Below are 11,479 nucleotides of genomic sequence, written 5' to 3' on the forward strand. Positions count from 1 at the left end.
AATGCAATAATAATAAATGGAGAAAAACTGCAGACTAATATTTGTAGGTCATGGCATAAAGTTTTTCTAATTGATAATAAAAGCCTTGAAAATACTTCCTGACCAGTCACACAGTCAAAGTCTTGTTTGATGCTTTAAATTGCACATTTGCTTGTTTTTTTAACACTGTTTTATATTTGTCAAGACTCAACATTGACTGAACACGAAGGCCAATAATTCAGTTTCTGAAGTGCCATGATATCATAACTCATAAATCTGGCGTATAATTCACAATCCTAAATGTTTTCCACCTCAGACGTTCCCGTTGATTTGATATTTTGCTGAATCATTTGTTTGTCTGAGGCTGTTGGTCTCCTGCGCTGACTGGCTCACTGACAGTCTATCAAGTGCTGCATTCTCCTTTGTAATTTGTCTCCGGTGGTAGAAGAGGTATCCCGGCAGCAGGAATCCAACCAATGAGAACACAAGCAGGCTCAAGTTGATCTGTTGATTCAGAAAGTGTTATGTTTGGTACTTCATCCAAAATCTTGATTCTGTTGACCTGCACTACTTAAATGCAAATGTGTATATACATGAATGGTGTATTGGTGTCTCACCCAATAAGGATCACCCTTCAATGGTCCCACCATGCACATGAAGAGTGGTTGTTGTAGGAGGGCAAAAACAGCACTGATCATGGACTGCAAGCCCGTCAGAGTGCCAAAGTGATTGGTTGGGTAGCTAAATATACAAATAAACACTTTGAGGATGAACTAAACTGCAAATATTACACATATGCAACTTATGGAACTATTTTTACAGTTACTTGGGATTCGAATCAGAGTATTATCATTAACTAAAACTAAAACCCATTTAAAAACAACAACAAAAAAACATTATCATAATATAAATATTAACTGAAAACTAAAATATAAAAAAACTTAAAACTTATTTTAATGCACTTAGATGCCAAGGCAACATTTATCAGTTTTCTGTAAAGTACTAGAATAACAGAAACTAAAATAACTAAAACTAAAATGTAATAAAAACTATGAAGACAAAAAAGTAATAAAAATGCCAAACACGCAATTTCAAAACATTTCAAAAACGTAAAAACTCACACAGCGGCGTAGAGCCCACCACAGCAGGAGTGAATAAAACCCCGGACTGCAGTGTGAAGAACAAATGACACCACCTGATCAGAAAGAAGAAAAAGAAATATAATAATTAATGCTCATCAACATTTTCATGTTTTGCAGCATAAACACAGCAAGGTCAAAAGTTTTTCAAATGTTTTTATTATTATTATTACTATTAATTTAATGTATCTGATTATATACTAATATTATGGATATGTGCACAATTATATATTTTTTTTTAAATAAATTAAAATGATATATGGTGCAAAGTCATATATGGTAAATTAAATTAAATTAAATTAAATTAAATTAAATTAAAGAGTTGTATATGAATATAAAAATGCTAATTTATATATGAAAAATTAATTAATAAAATTGTAATTATATATCATTAAATAACTAAATAACATTCTGCAGTATTTCTGAACAAATAAGTGAATTTGTGACATTGTGTCTAACCTGTACGGGTAGATTGTCTATGAGAGAGATGATGCCAAAGATGAATAGCAGGGTGTTTGTAAAAATGAAAGCTCTGATGGCGTTGGTGAGTTTCTGGATCTTTCTGTCCCTTTTTGGAGGCCCTGAGGGACTGAAGTAAACAAGGAAAGGATACAGTTAACAATGTAACTCACATATCGAAGTAAGTGAACATTTCTCTCCTTCTCTTTCACCACCTTCACCTTTTTTCTCCCTTGGCTGAATTCACCACGTCCTCACACTCCTTCATTCTCCAGTCCATGATGTAGCCAATCAGAGGACAGGACACCAGGCAGAGCAGCTGAAGAGTGCCAAAGATGGACGAGTAGAGATTCACTATAACACACACACACACACATACACATACACTTGCATTTGTGGTTTACTGGGACTTTCCATAGGCGTAAAGAGGAAGTGTCCTTATAAACCATGTTTACATTTTTGTAACCATGTCATTATACACATTTGTGTCTTCAATATAAATATATACCAGTACACACACACACACACACACATATTCCACTCACTATACAAGCACTTCCCTGAATACTGTTGTCATATATTCCTGATATTGGACTGCTTGATACTTATACTGATACATTACATATTAAACCAAATAAATGAAACTAGATTTTTTTTTATCAGAAGTAATTTAACTTTAGTGAGACATTTTAAAATGGTTTACCAACTGGTGTCAAGGTCAAGGTTTGCTTGATTCCTTCAAATTTCTCCCTGGTTTGATATTTTAGTTTTTTTAATATGATATGATACATTAAAGGGACAGTACACACCAAAAATGTTACTTCTGTCATCTTTAACTAATCATTCACTTGTTCCAAACCTGTATTGAGTTTCTTGCATTGCATTTTAACTGAGTTTCTTTCTTAAGTTTAACACAAAATAAAATGTTTTGAAGAATGTTGGTAACCAGACAATTGATGGTAGCCACTGATTTCCAATCCAAATGAAGGTCACTGTTTGTTTACAGATGTTCTTCAAAACATCTCATTCTGTGTTCGACAGAAGAAAGAAATTCATACACGTTTGGAACAAGTAGACAGTGAGTCAATGAAGAATTTTCCCATGTTGGTGAACTGTCCCTTTAAGTGTGCCATAAGTGTCCAAATATCTGTTTGTTACAAAACCAAAACCAAATAATATGACTTTTCTCACCTTTCTCCTCTGCCTCCTTCACCAACTCCTCTGAGGCTAGACAGACACAAACAGGAAGTGCAATATAAATAATATATAATATAATAATGCAATATAAAGACAATTTAAACTACTAACTTTACTACACACTTACAAACACCCACCACTAACACATGCTTCTGCAAAACTATAGCAAACTCCTTTATGTTTGTTTCATTACATTTTCCCATCTGTCCATAAGCAAAGTTATGAAAAAACATTTTTAAAAGAACAGAATCATTTTCTTCCATATTTTTTTATTTCATTCAAAACAACTTATTGAAATGTTCAGCTGATGCTCACGATTAGGGTCACCGTGGGTAACGAGGAACTCCAGCATCTTATTCATGGCACCCATGAAAAAATGAGACGGAGCTGGGTCATCGCCATGGTGATGATGCTCCACAGGAAAATAGGTGAGCACACAGAACGGGAGAAAGGGAGGAGATCCTGCGGTCCGAACAGTGACAACATAAAGATTATTTTATTATCAGACTCTCAATCATTTGGTGTGTTTGTGAGACTTGCCCTGGCTCTGAGCAGCTGGTCCATCGCTGGAGCTTCATCCATGGAAGGTTGCAGTTTGGTCGCCTCTTGCTCTTTAGGAGTCTCCTGAGTGAAAGAACTTTCTTCAGACATCCTTTGGTCCGCTGCTTCACTTCTCAACTTCACCATTGTACTGTGAAATCAAGAGGAACAGAAATTCATGCACGGTTTTACAACAATAGACAAATGTTTTGTATGTGATGTTTAGGTCTTGTCAAATTTTTTAGGCATACAGTGTATGTATTTGACATGTACTGACGTGTATCTGATGTCCTCAGGGCCAGGAAAAGATTTCTCCCGGCCAGTTAATAAAAGCAGTTAAGGAAGACGAGGCAGGCAAACCCTGCCCATCCCCAGAATATAACCGAAAATGAGACGCCCAGATCATAGATCAGCTAGAGGACAAGGCAGAAAGAGTCATGTTCTTATGCTGCACTGCAAGACTAAATGTCTAAATAGAGTTAAGTTGTTTGAACTTGTTAGTAGCTTAATTAAACAATCTCTACCTTGACTCCTGGAAAGGTAACAGCAGAGGACGCGTATGAGCCAATCATTAGCGAAAGAATCGTAGACCGCACATTTCCAAACATATTTGGCAACTGAGAAGAATCATAAATAAGTATGTGAATTCAAACTGTAACGTTTGTCTATTGCCACTAGAGAGCATGATTAGCTGAAAGTTAGAAACAGCCTTCAGCCACACATAAGTGAAGACAACTCCTCATGCAGTGATGTTACAGCCTGTAGAATTTCACCATACATGGGTGTTTGCTAATGCTTATACATAAAAAGTTTGATGATATGTACATAATAAATAAATGCAGAATTTAATTGATTTAATATTTAATATAATTATTATACATAATTGCTTATATATAAGTATAACTATTAATACTATTAAAATATAGTTGTTTAATATGTAATTATATTTATTTTATAACATACAATTATATTTCATTACATACATGCAGACATTCACAGGCTGAGATATGTGATTAAAAATCAGGAATATGTTCCACTCGTTTGTTATTAGGGTATATCTTTACACATTATTCAACAATAAATAGTAAATATTAGTATCTTAAAGGTACTTATTAGTACTTTAAAAGTACATGCCTTTTGAAAGAGTGATAGTTTTGTAGCATTTTTTTTTTCTGAGTGTATAATTAGCTCCGATTTATTTAAATCATTCAGCATAGCATACCGTAATATATTTGTGGGGATGATCAAATGCTGAGCTAAGCATAATCCTGTGCTGTTGTACCAACAATGCTCTACCACTCCAACCAGATAAACACACACACACACACAAACAAACATTGATGTCCCTATTCAGACTGACGCAAACACAGACAGTTCATTGCCATCTCTTAAATATAAATGTAATATTTTAGCATATGAATAGGTTGCTGAAATGAAATACTTTCAGGAAGCTGACATGTCCTTCAGTGTGACATGCCATACTCCATCTAAAACTATTTAAACAGTTTGTTCGTTTGATTATATTATACACACGGTTCATATACATTACATGCGGAGCTCATATAGAAATCATGATTCAGGTTTTTATCTAAGTTCAACTCAGTGTGTGTGTGTGTGTGTGTGTGTGCGCCAGTATGCAACTATGAAATTTGACAGTCCGGACAGTAAACACACAAAGATCACAGACACAAGAGGACAGAAAGAGGAGGGTGGAAAAGATCAGTGCACTTGATAAACTAAAAAGGGGACATTGTGGGCAATGTTTGCATGTTTTTAAGACAAAATGATTTAACTGGAAAATAATGTATCATATCTACAAGTCAAGCACAAAATGACCAAGAAACTATTTCTGCTTTAATGTCCTCTTTTTATCATCCAATCAAATCCAGATTAATAAAATCTATGCAAATTTCCCTTGTTATACTGTACCTATATAATATGTTCAGATCTACTGTATGTTGGATAACTGTAAGTTGATCATTTTAATTGTACACTTACAAGTTTTAAATTGGTTGTGAACTTTGGGATGACATAAATACTAGGATACATGAAGTGAATTACAAATTACATTCCATATATGAATTCATCTTAAAACAATTATGATACATTCTAGGTAGAATAAAAATAAGGGGGACACGTGAGGGAAAGCAAGGACAGTGCATGTTATGTTGGGAGACGGTGGGCTTGGTGGAGTAGAGGGCGTGAAGACAGATCTGTGCTGTGATTGGCTGAGATCGGTATGCCAGACTGTAGAGCGAGGGGATGGAAAACATGTGCAGCACTGAAGTGACCAGCAACAGACAAGAGCAGAAACTCATGAAAGTGCAGAAAATGGCATCTTATATGCACAAGAAGAAATGCGCAAATCATGTGTTTTGATATGATGCAATGAGGAGCAGTATTCAAAGGTTTGCATTTCACCTTACACATGTCCACAGACATGCATACAGAGATTATTCCAACCACTTTCAGATGCACACACAAACTTAGCATATATTAATATAGAAAATATATTATTTAAAATCACTTTTTTCTATTTTAATATATTTTAAAATGGAATTTTTTCCTGTCATGGCAAAAGCTGTCAGAAGCTGGATTTTCAGGGTTCAGTGCTAAACAGTTTATGCAGCTTATTCGTTTTGTAAAAATCTATACATTTATTGTGTTTTCCACTATTTTTTGATGAATAGAAAATTCTAAACAACAGTATTTAATAGAAATGTATCCTTGCTGGATAAAAGTATTTTTATTATTATTTTATTTTATTTTTTTCAATCTGATTCACTTCTAACTTTTAAATGGTAGTGTACTGCAGTTTTCAAAAAAATTATGACAACATTATTTCAGCATTCATAAAATAAGAAATGTTTCTTGAGCAGCAAATCAGCATATGAGAAAGATTTCTGATTGATCATGTGACATTGAAGACCGAAGTGATGATGCTGAAAATTCTTGCCACTGCAGGAATAAAATGTATTTTTAAATATATTCAATATATATATATAAAATCAATGAAAAAACAACAACAAATTTTATGGTAGTGTTATAGACACACACACACACACACACACACATTTTAACACCAATAGAGAGTTGAATGTCAACATGACCACCACCCACTGAAAAAATAATTAAACTGACCCCAAATACATTAAAACTTCAATAGGCCTTCAGAATATAGAACAGGTCTCTTACTGTGAGTGAAGTGAAGGTTAGACAGATTCCTCCGAACCCATTCATGGACACAGCAATAAATATGATAGCTGATAACACTGTGAATGCAAAGAAGAAACAATGCCTTCATTGCTTATAAAACTTTAAATATACAGATTAACTAATTTGGATTAATTTAGCTATGAGTCTGTGTGTATATATAGTGTCATTATACTTCTACTGTACATCCTGTATATAGTATTTTGGTTCTGGCTGTGAAACACCTGAAACCATTAAATGTGGCTTAACACTGACCTTTTGGATCATAAGATGCCACTGCAATCAAAGCCATGGATAAGGCAAAGCACGAACTACAAGAGTCACAAAAACAGAGAGTTGGTGGAAGTGACCAAGATGTGGGTTGCAGGACATGAGTAGTATTGAAAGTAGGCTGTAATGCTGACCTTCTAGAGTTGAAAACTTTACCGAAAACTGGCTTCATGCTAATATCTGTTTGTCTCTCACCTGCCAAACAATCTGATTGGACGTGGTCCAAACTTGTCCATCAGGATACCCAGCGGCAGAGTGGCTGCGCTGATGATGAACGAGCCAATCGTAAAGCCCAGATTCAGAATCTCCTCCTGCTCAATACAGCTCAGCCAAACCGTCCGTTCCGTCAAACTCACATTAGTGTGAGTCTCTGTGACATTCTCTAATAGTATCACAGGAAGAATAAGATACATTAAACCTCTGCATGATGCCGTTTTATAAAACTGTTTCTGAACAAGACTTAGTCTGTCAGTGTGGATATCTTCTAATCATGTACCTGTACACAGGTGCGAGTAGAAGCCCTCATTCTTCAGCATGATAAGAAGGGAGCCCCAACCCAACAATACAGCAGAGAAGAGCAGGTTTTCTATGATTGATGTGACAGCCATCCACCAGCGCCTCCTGTAGGCCTGCGAGAGCGGCGGAGCCATTGCACTGGAGAATGAAGAAACCAAAAGAATGGATACATTCTACATGATGTTAATACAACAATTCAGGCTTGGACAATTAGGACACAACACAAAACATTTGAACACTTAATTAAATTTAAATGCAAACATAAAATATAAAACTTGAAGGGAAAATTTGACCCTTTCTCCATGTCTTTGAGATCCTACTTTATACCAAATTTATACACAACACTTTCGAAAGAAAAAAAAAACATTCCTGCCTGCATCTGAGACTTATTCATGCCTGAATGTGTACTGAAGACCACAAAAGTTAATGTAAGAATTTATGAACAGACGCCCTTTCACACCATGAACTTGCACTCATTCAGGACACTGAGGTTTATTCATCTATTGCTTGAGTGTGAACAGCCGAAATGAGAAGAATTCAGGGGAGGGAAGGAATGTTACAAATGTATGTCAAGACTTGTCCTCTTTGTTCATTACATTCTTGAAAAGCATGTCTACCGTATGTTGCAAAATGAGATGGGAGATCATGAATTAGGACAGAATGCAAATGATTGCTCAAGTATCTTGGTTGCAAAAAAAATTCTGTGAATTTACACGTGATTTATATCGGTTTATGTTTTGAACGCAGCTTTTTCTACTTGGCCTCATCACATGGATAAAACAGGTCGAGGTATTTTTATTACGCACAGAGCACATGTCCACACACCCCCTGTCCTGCTGACACCAGAAATAGTCACAGACCTTCATGGCACACCAGATTTCACCAACACATAGAATAAACATTGCTTTGATATGGAGTTGGATCCTGCTGTAAAGTGTATCTGTATCATTACCACTAGAATGAAGAGAAATGTCAGACAAATGCTGTAATTCATTGTATAAAACAATGTAATAACTTCCCAATCTAACTACAAACTCCTAACCGAATATTATCGACAGACATATAGGAGAATAGTAGAAAGGCAGTCGATGTATGAACTGTTTCCATAATAACATTTATTGGAACAGAAAAACACAGTTCCCTGTTAAAGAGTGCACTTTTTACTGATAGACATCACATCTGCAATAATAAGAAGCACATAAAATTTGTTAGTGACGTGACGTGAAACACCACAAATATGTTGCAGATCCAAGCAGAGATTGCCAGCGCTTTGTACAATGTGACCAGCAGCTATTAAGAGTATGTAGTTGTAATGAACTGCACAAAAGACTCATATTTAGGAGTTAATGATTTGGATCAGTCTGATGAATCTTTCATTGAAAGAACTCGCTGAATCTGTCAGAGAATCTTTCGTTATACGATGACTACCCATCACTTACTGAACTGCAACCATCAAGCTCATGACACATGTGAAAGCTACTACTAAAGCTGTTATTTTAATTATTCTTCATAACTTACACACATAGGCTAAGTGTCGATGAGAAGCACAACTTCTGTAGCCTGTTTTTTGTTGTTATTTGGGTCTCCACGTGGAATATATTTTATTTCTCTGATGCAGCTTAATGCCAAGACTTCATTTTTCCACACAGTATTAAGTGTTTAGGAGGTACTAAAAGCCCGTTTACACTACTAAACAAAAAAAAATTAAAAGGAAATTGCGATTTTCCCCCTCACAGTTCTGACTATTATCTCGCAATTCTCACAGAATTGAGTGATACAACCTAGCAATTCTGAAAACATATCAGTCTTTTCCCAAAAAAATCTCACAATTGGGAGTTTTTATTTCATAATTCTGTAAAAAGAAAGTCAGAATTGCAAAGTCAGAAAAAAAATCTGAATTGTGAGATAAAAAGTCGCAATTTCCTTTTTAATTTTTTTTATTCAGTGATGGAAATGTGCTTCCATAGATTTCCCATGCTCCCTCCGGGATTTCTAAAATAAGGCTATGAAACGTTTTTTTTTTTAACAGGTTTTACAGGACGACAAGAAACGTAGTGAAATTTGGCACACAAAAAAATTAAATAATAAAATAATAATAATAAGCAGTGCCGTAGCTGGGGTTTGCGGGGGCCCGTTGCAGGGTGCACAGTGGGCCCTGTTTGAAATTGTTGAATTTTTATGCACATTCTATTTATTTATTTGTGCTATTAACACAATGTTTTAGTTTTTTCAAGTTTGTAAGTGTCTAGGTTCAGAAACCGGATAATTAAATGTAAAATAGCACTGCATAGTCTTCACTGTAACAATTAAATATATAATCAAACCATTATTTATTCAGACACCTTCACTTTTTCTCACATTATCACAGTTTATTTGCTATGGTTTAGAAAATGGTAATAAAATATGACAAGAAATCAGTGTTAAACTATCAGAACAAATTCATCTTGATAATGTCAGATAACTTTGATAGAAAGATTTGTAATGGATTACAATAAACCAAAACTTCATACTGTTAATATGACAATATTTACACAATACTTTGTTGAACAATTACCAAGCAATGCTTAATTCTGTTAAGTCTGTGGTGTGAAAAGGTCACATTAGTAATAATTTTTTTTTGTGTCTTGCACCTACTAGTAAATATATATATATATATATATATATATATATATATATATATATATATATATATATATATATATATATATATATATATATATATATATGGTGTCTGAATAATTGTTGTTTTGAATGTGCATTAATTCTTGTTAAAACTACAAAGTAATTCAGTCAAGAGCAGTGAGTGATTTTCTTTCTTTCATTTTCTTGGCTTAACATTAACTAAATTAGGCGCGGTCACTTTAAGAGAGATGACTGCATCCAGTATAATACACATACTATTTTTTTCTCAACTGTTTACTTTCGCTTAAGACATACTACTCGACAGTTTTTTTCGAACATACTTTCCAAGACAGGTATTTGACATATTTTGTATGTATTTGTCAAAAAGATGCAAATTCGGTGTTCAAGCGTTTTGAGACGCGTCTCTCTGCGCGAGCCCTGAACCAGAACACCGCGAAGCTGAATTAGGCTCTTTCACGCTCTTTCCAGGTGCACTAGGAACTTCGAGGAGAACGAAACTTTTCTGAGGAAAAGCGAATGATCTTTCTCAAGGGACTGAAAAAGGTTGAGATATTTATTTACCTCCATCACAGTGATCCACATGGCCTCCGTATTAATCATTTAAAAAAAGTGTATTAATTGTGCAACGATTTAGGCTACAAAGTAAATGGAGCTTCCACTCAAGACAGATTAACAGTTTCGAAAGGTCAAAAACCTCCGCACACACACACACATACACAAAACACACACACACACACACACACACAGCTGTTTCCTTCACACTGAGTGCAGCTGCTACCGCGTGCTCAGCAGCTCACTGTAAGTGCCGCGTACGCACTTCAGTTTCCTAAAGGAAAAAACACACCGCCCGCACATGAGACCATAAATAATTAGCTATCTATTGTAAGAAAGTTGAGTTTAATGCATACTACAGACAGCCATTTTAATTATTGCATTGGACTGCTAAATCTTACGTTTTTTTTAAAATGAATGCATCATGCTCTAAAACGCACGCCCCAAACATAGTCTGATTATAAAAATATAATTTCAAATATACATTTCAAGATTAAAAAATCTAACGTAATCACATCTTTTACTTCATTATTTACAAATTAAGTTTCTTTATGCCACAAACGTACAATTAAATGATTAAGAGAGGGGAACAAATGTTGTCAGGTAGCCAATGCATTTACAAATCTTAATAAATTGTTTTAAAAAAATAAAGAAAGAAAATAAAAACATGACATTCATTTGTTAACTTGGCTCTTGAGACAAGTTTCCAAAATCTTGAAAACATGGAGAGAGTGAACTTACCACTGTCTAATGTACTGTTATTTATAGCAATGGCATGTGTCTGGTTCCTCAGTGTTACTTATCCTTTCCAGCGCTAAGTGCTTGCTATAATTGAGCGTTTTTCTGTTCGTGCAGTCCAGGTTGTAGGCTTATTGCACGTTTGTGGAAACTAAAAAGGATATGTCAAGTTTTGTATGCTCTTTCTCTCTCTCTCTGCGCGTTTTGTCTATAAATGGCCCTCGACATTGACC

At 34.9% G+C, this 11,479-nt stretch overlaps 1 pseudogene; it reads right to left on the bottom strand.

The window, feature by feature from the left end:
* Positions 1 to 48: 48 nt before the first annotated feature.
* Positions 49 to 11,479, bottom strand: LOC113076154 (large neutral amino acids transporter small subunit 3-like; annotated as a pseudogene).

Source organism: Carassius auratus, unplaced genomic scaffold (genome assembly GCF_003368295.1).
Source record: "Carassius auratus strain Wakin unplaced genomic scaffold, ASM336829v1 scaf_tig00019175, whole genome shotgun sequence".
NCBI lineage: Eukaryota > Metazoa > Chordata > Actinopteri > Cypriniformes > Cyprinidae > Carassius > Carassius auratus.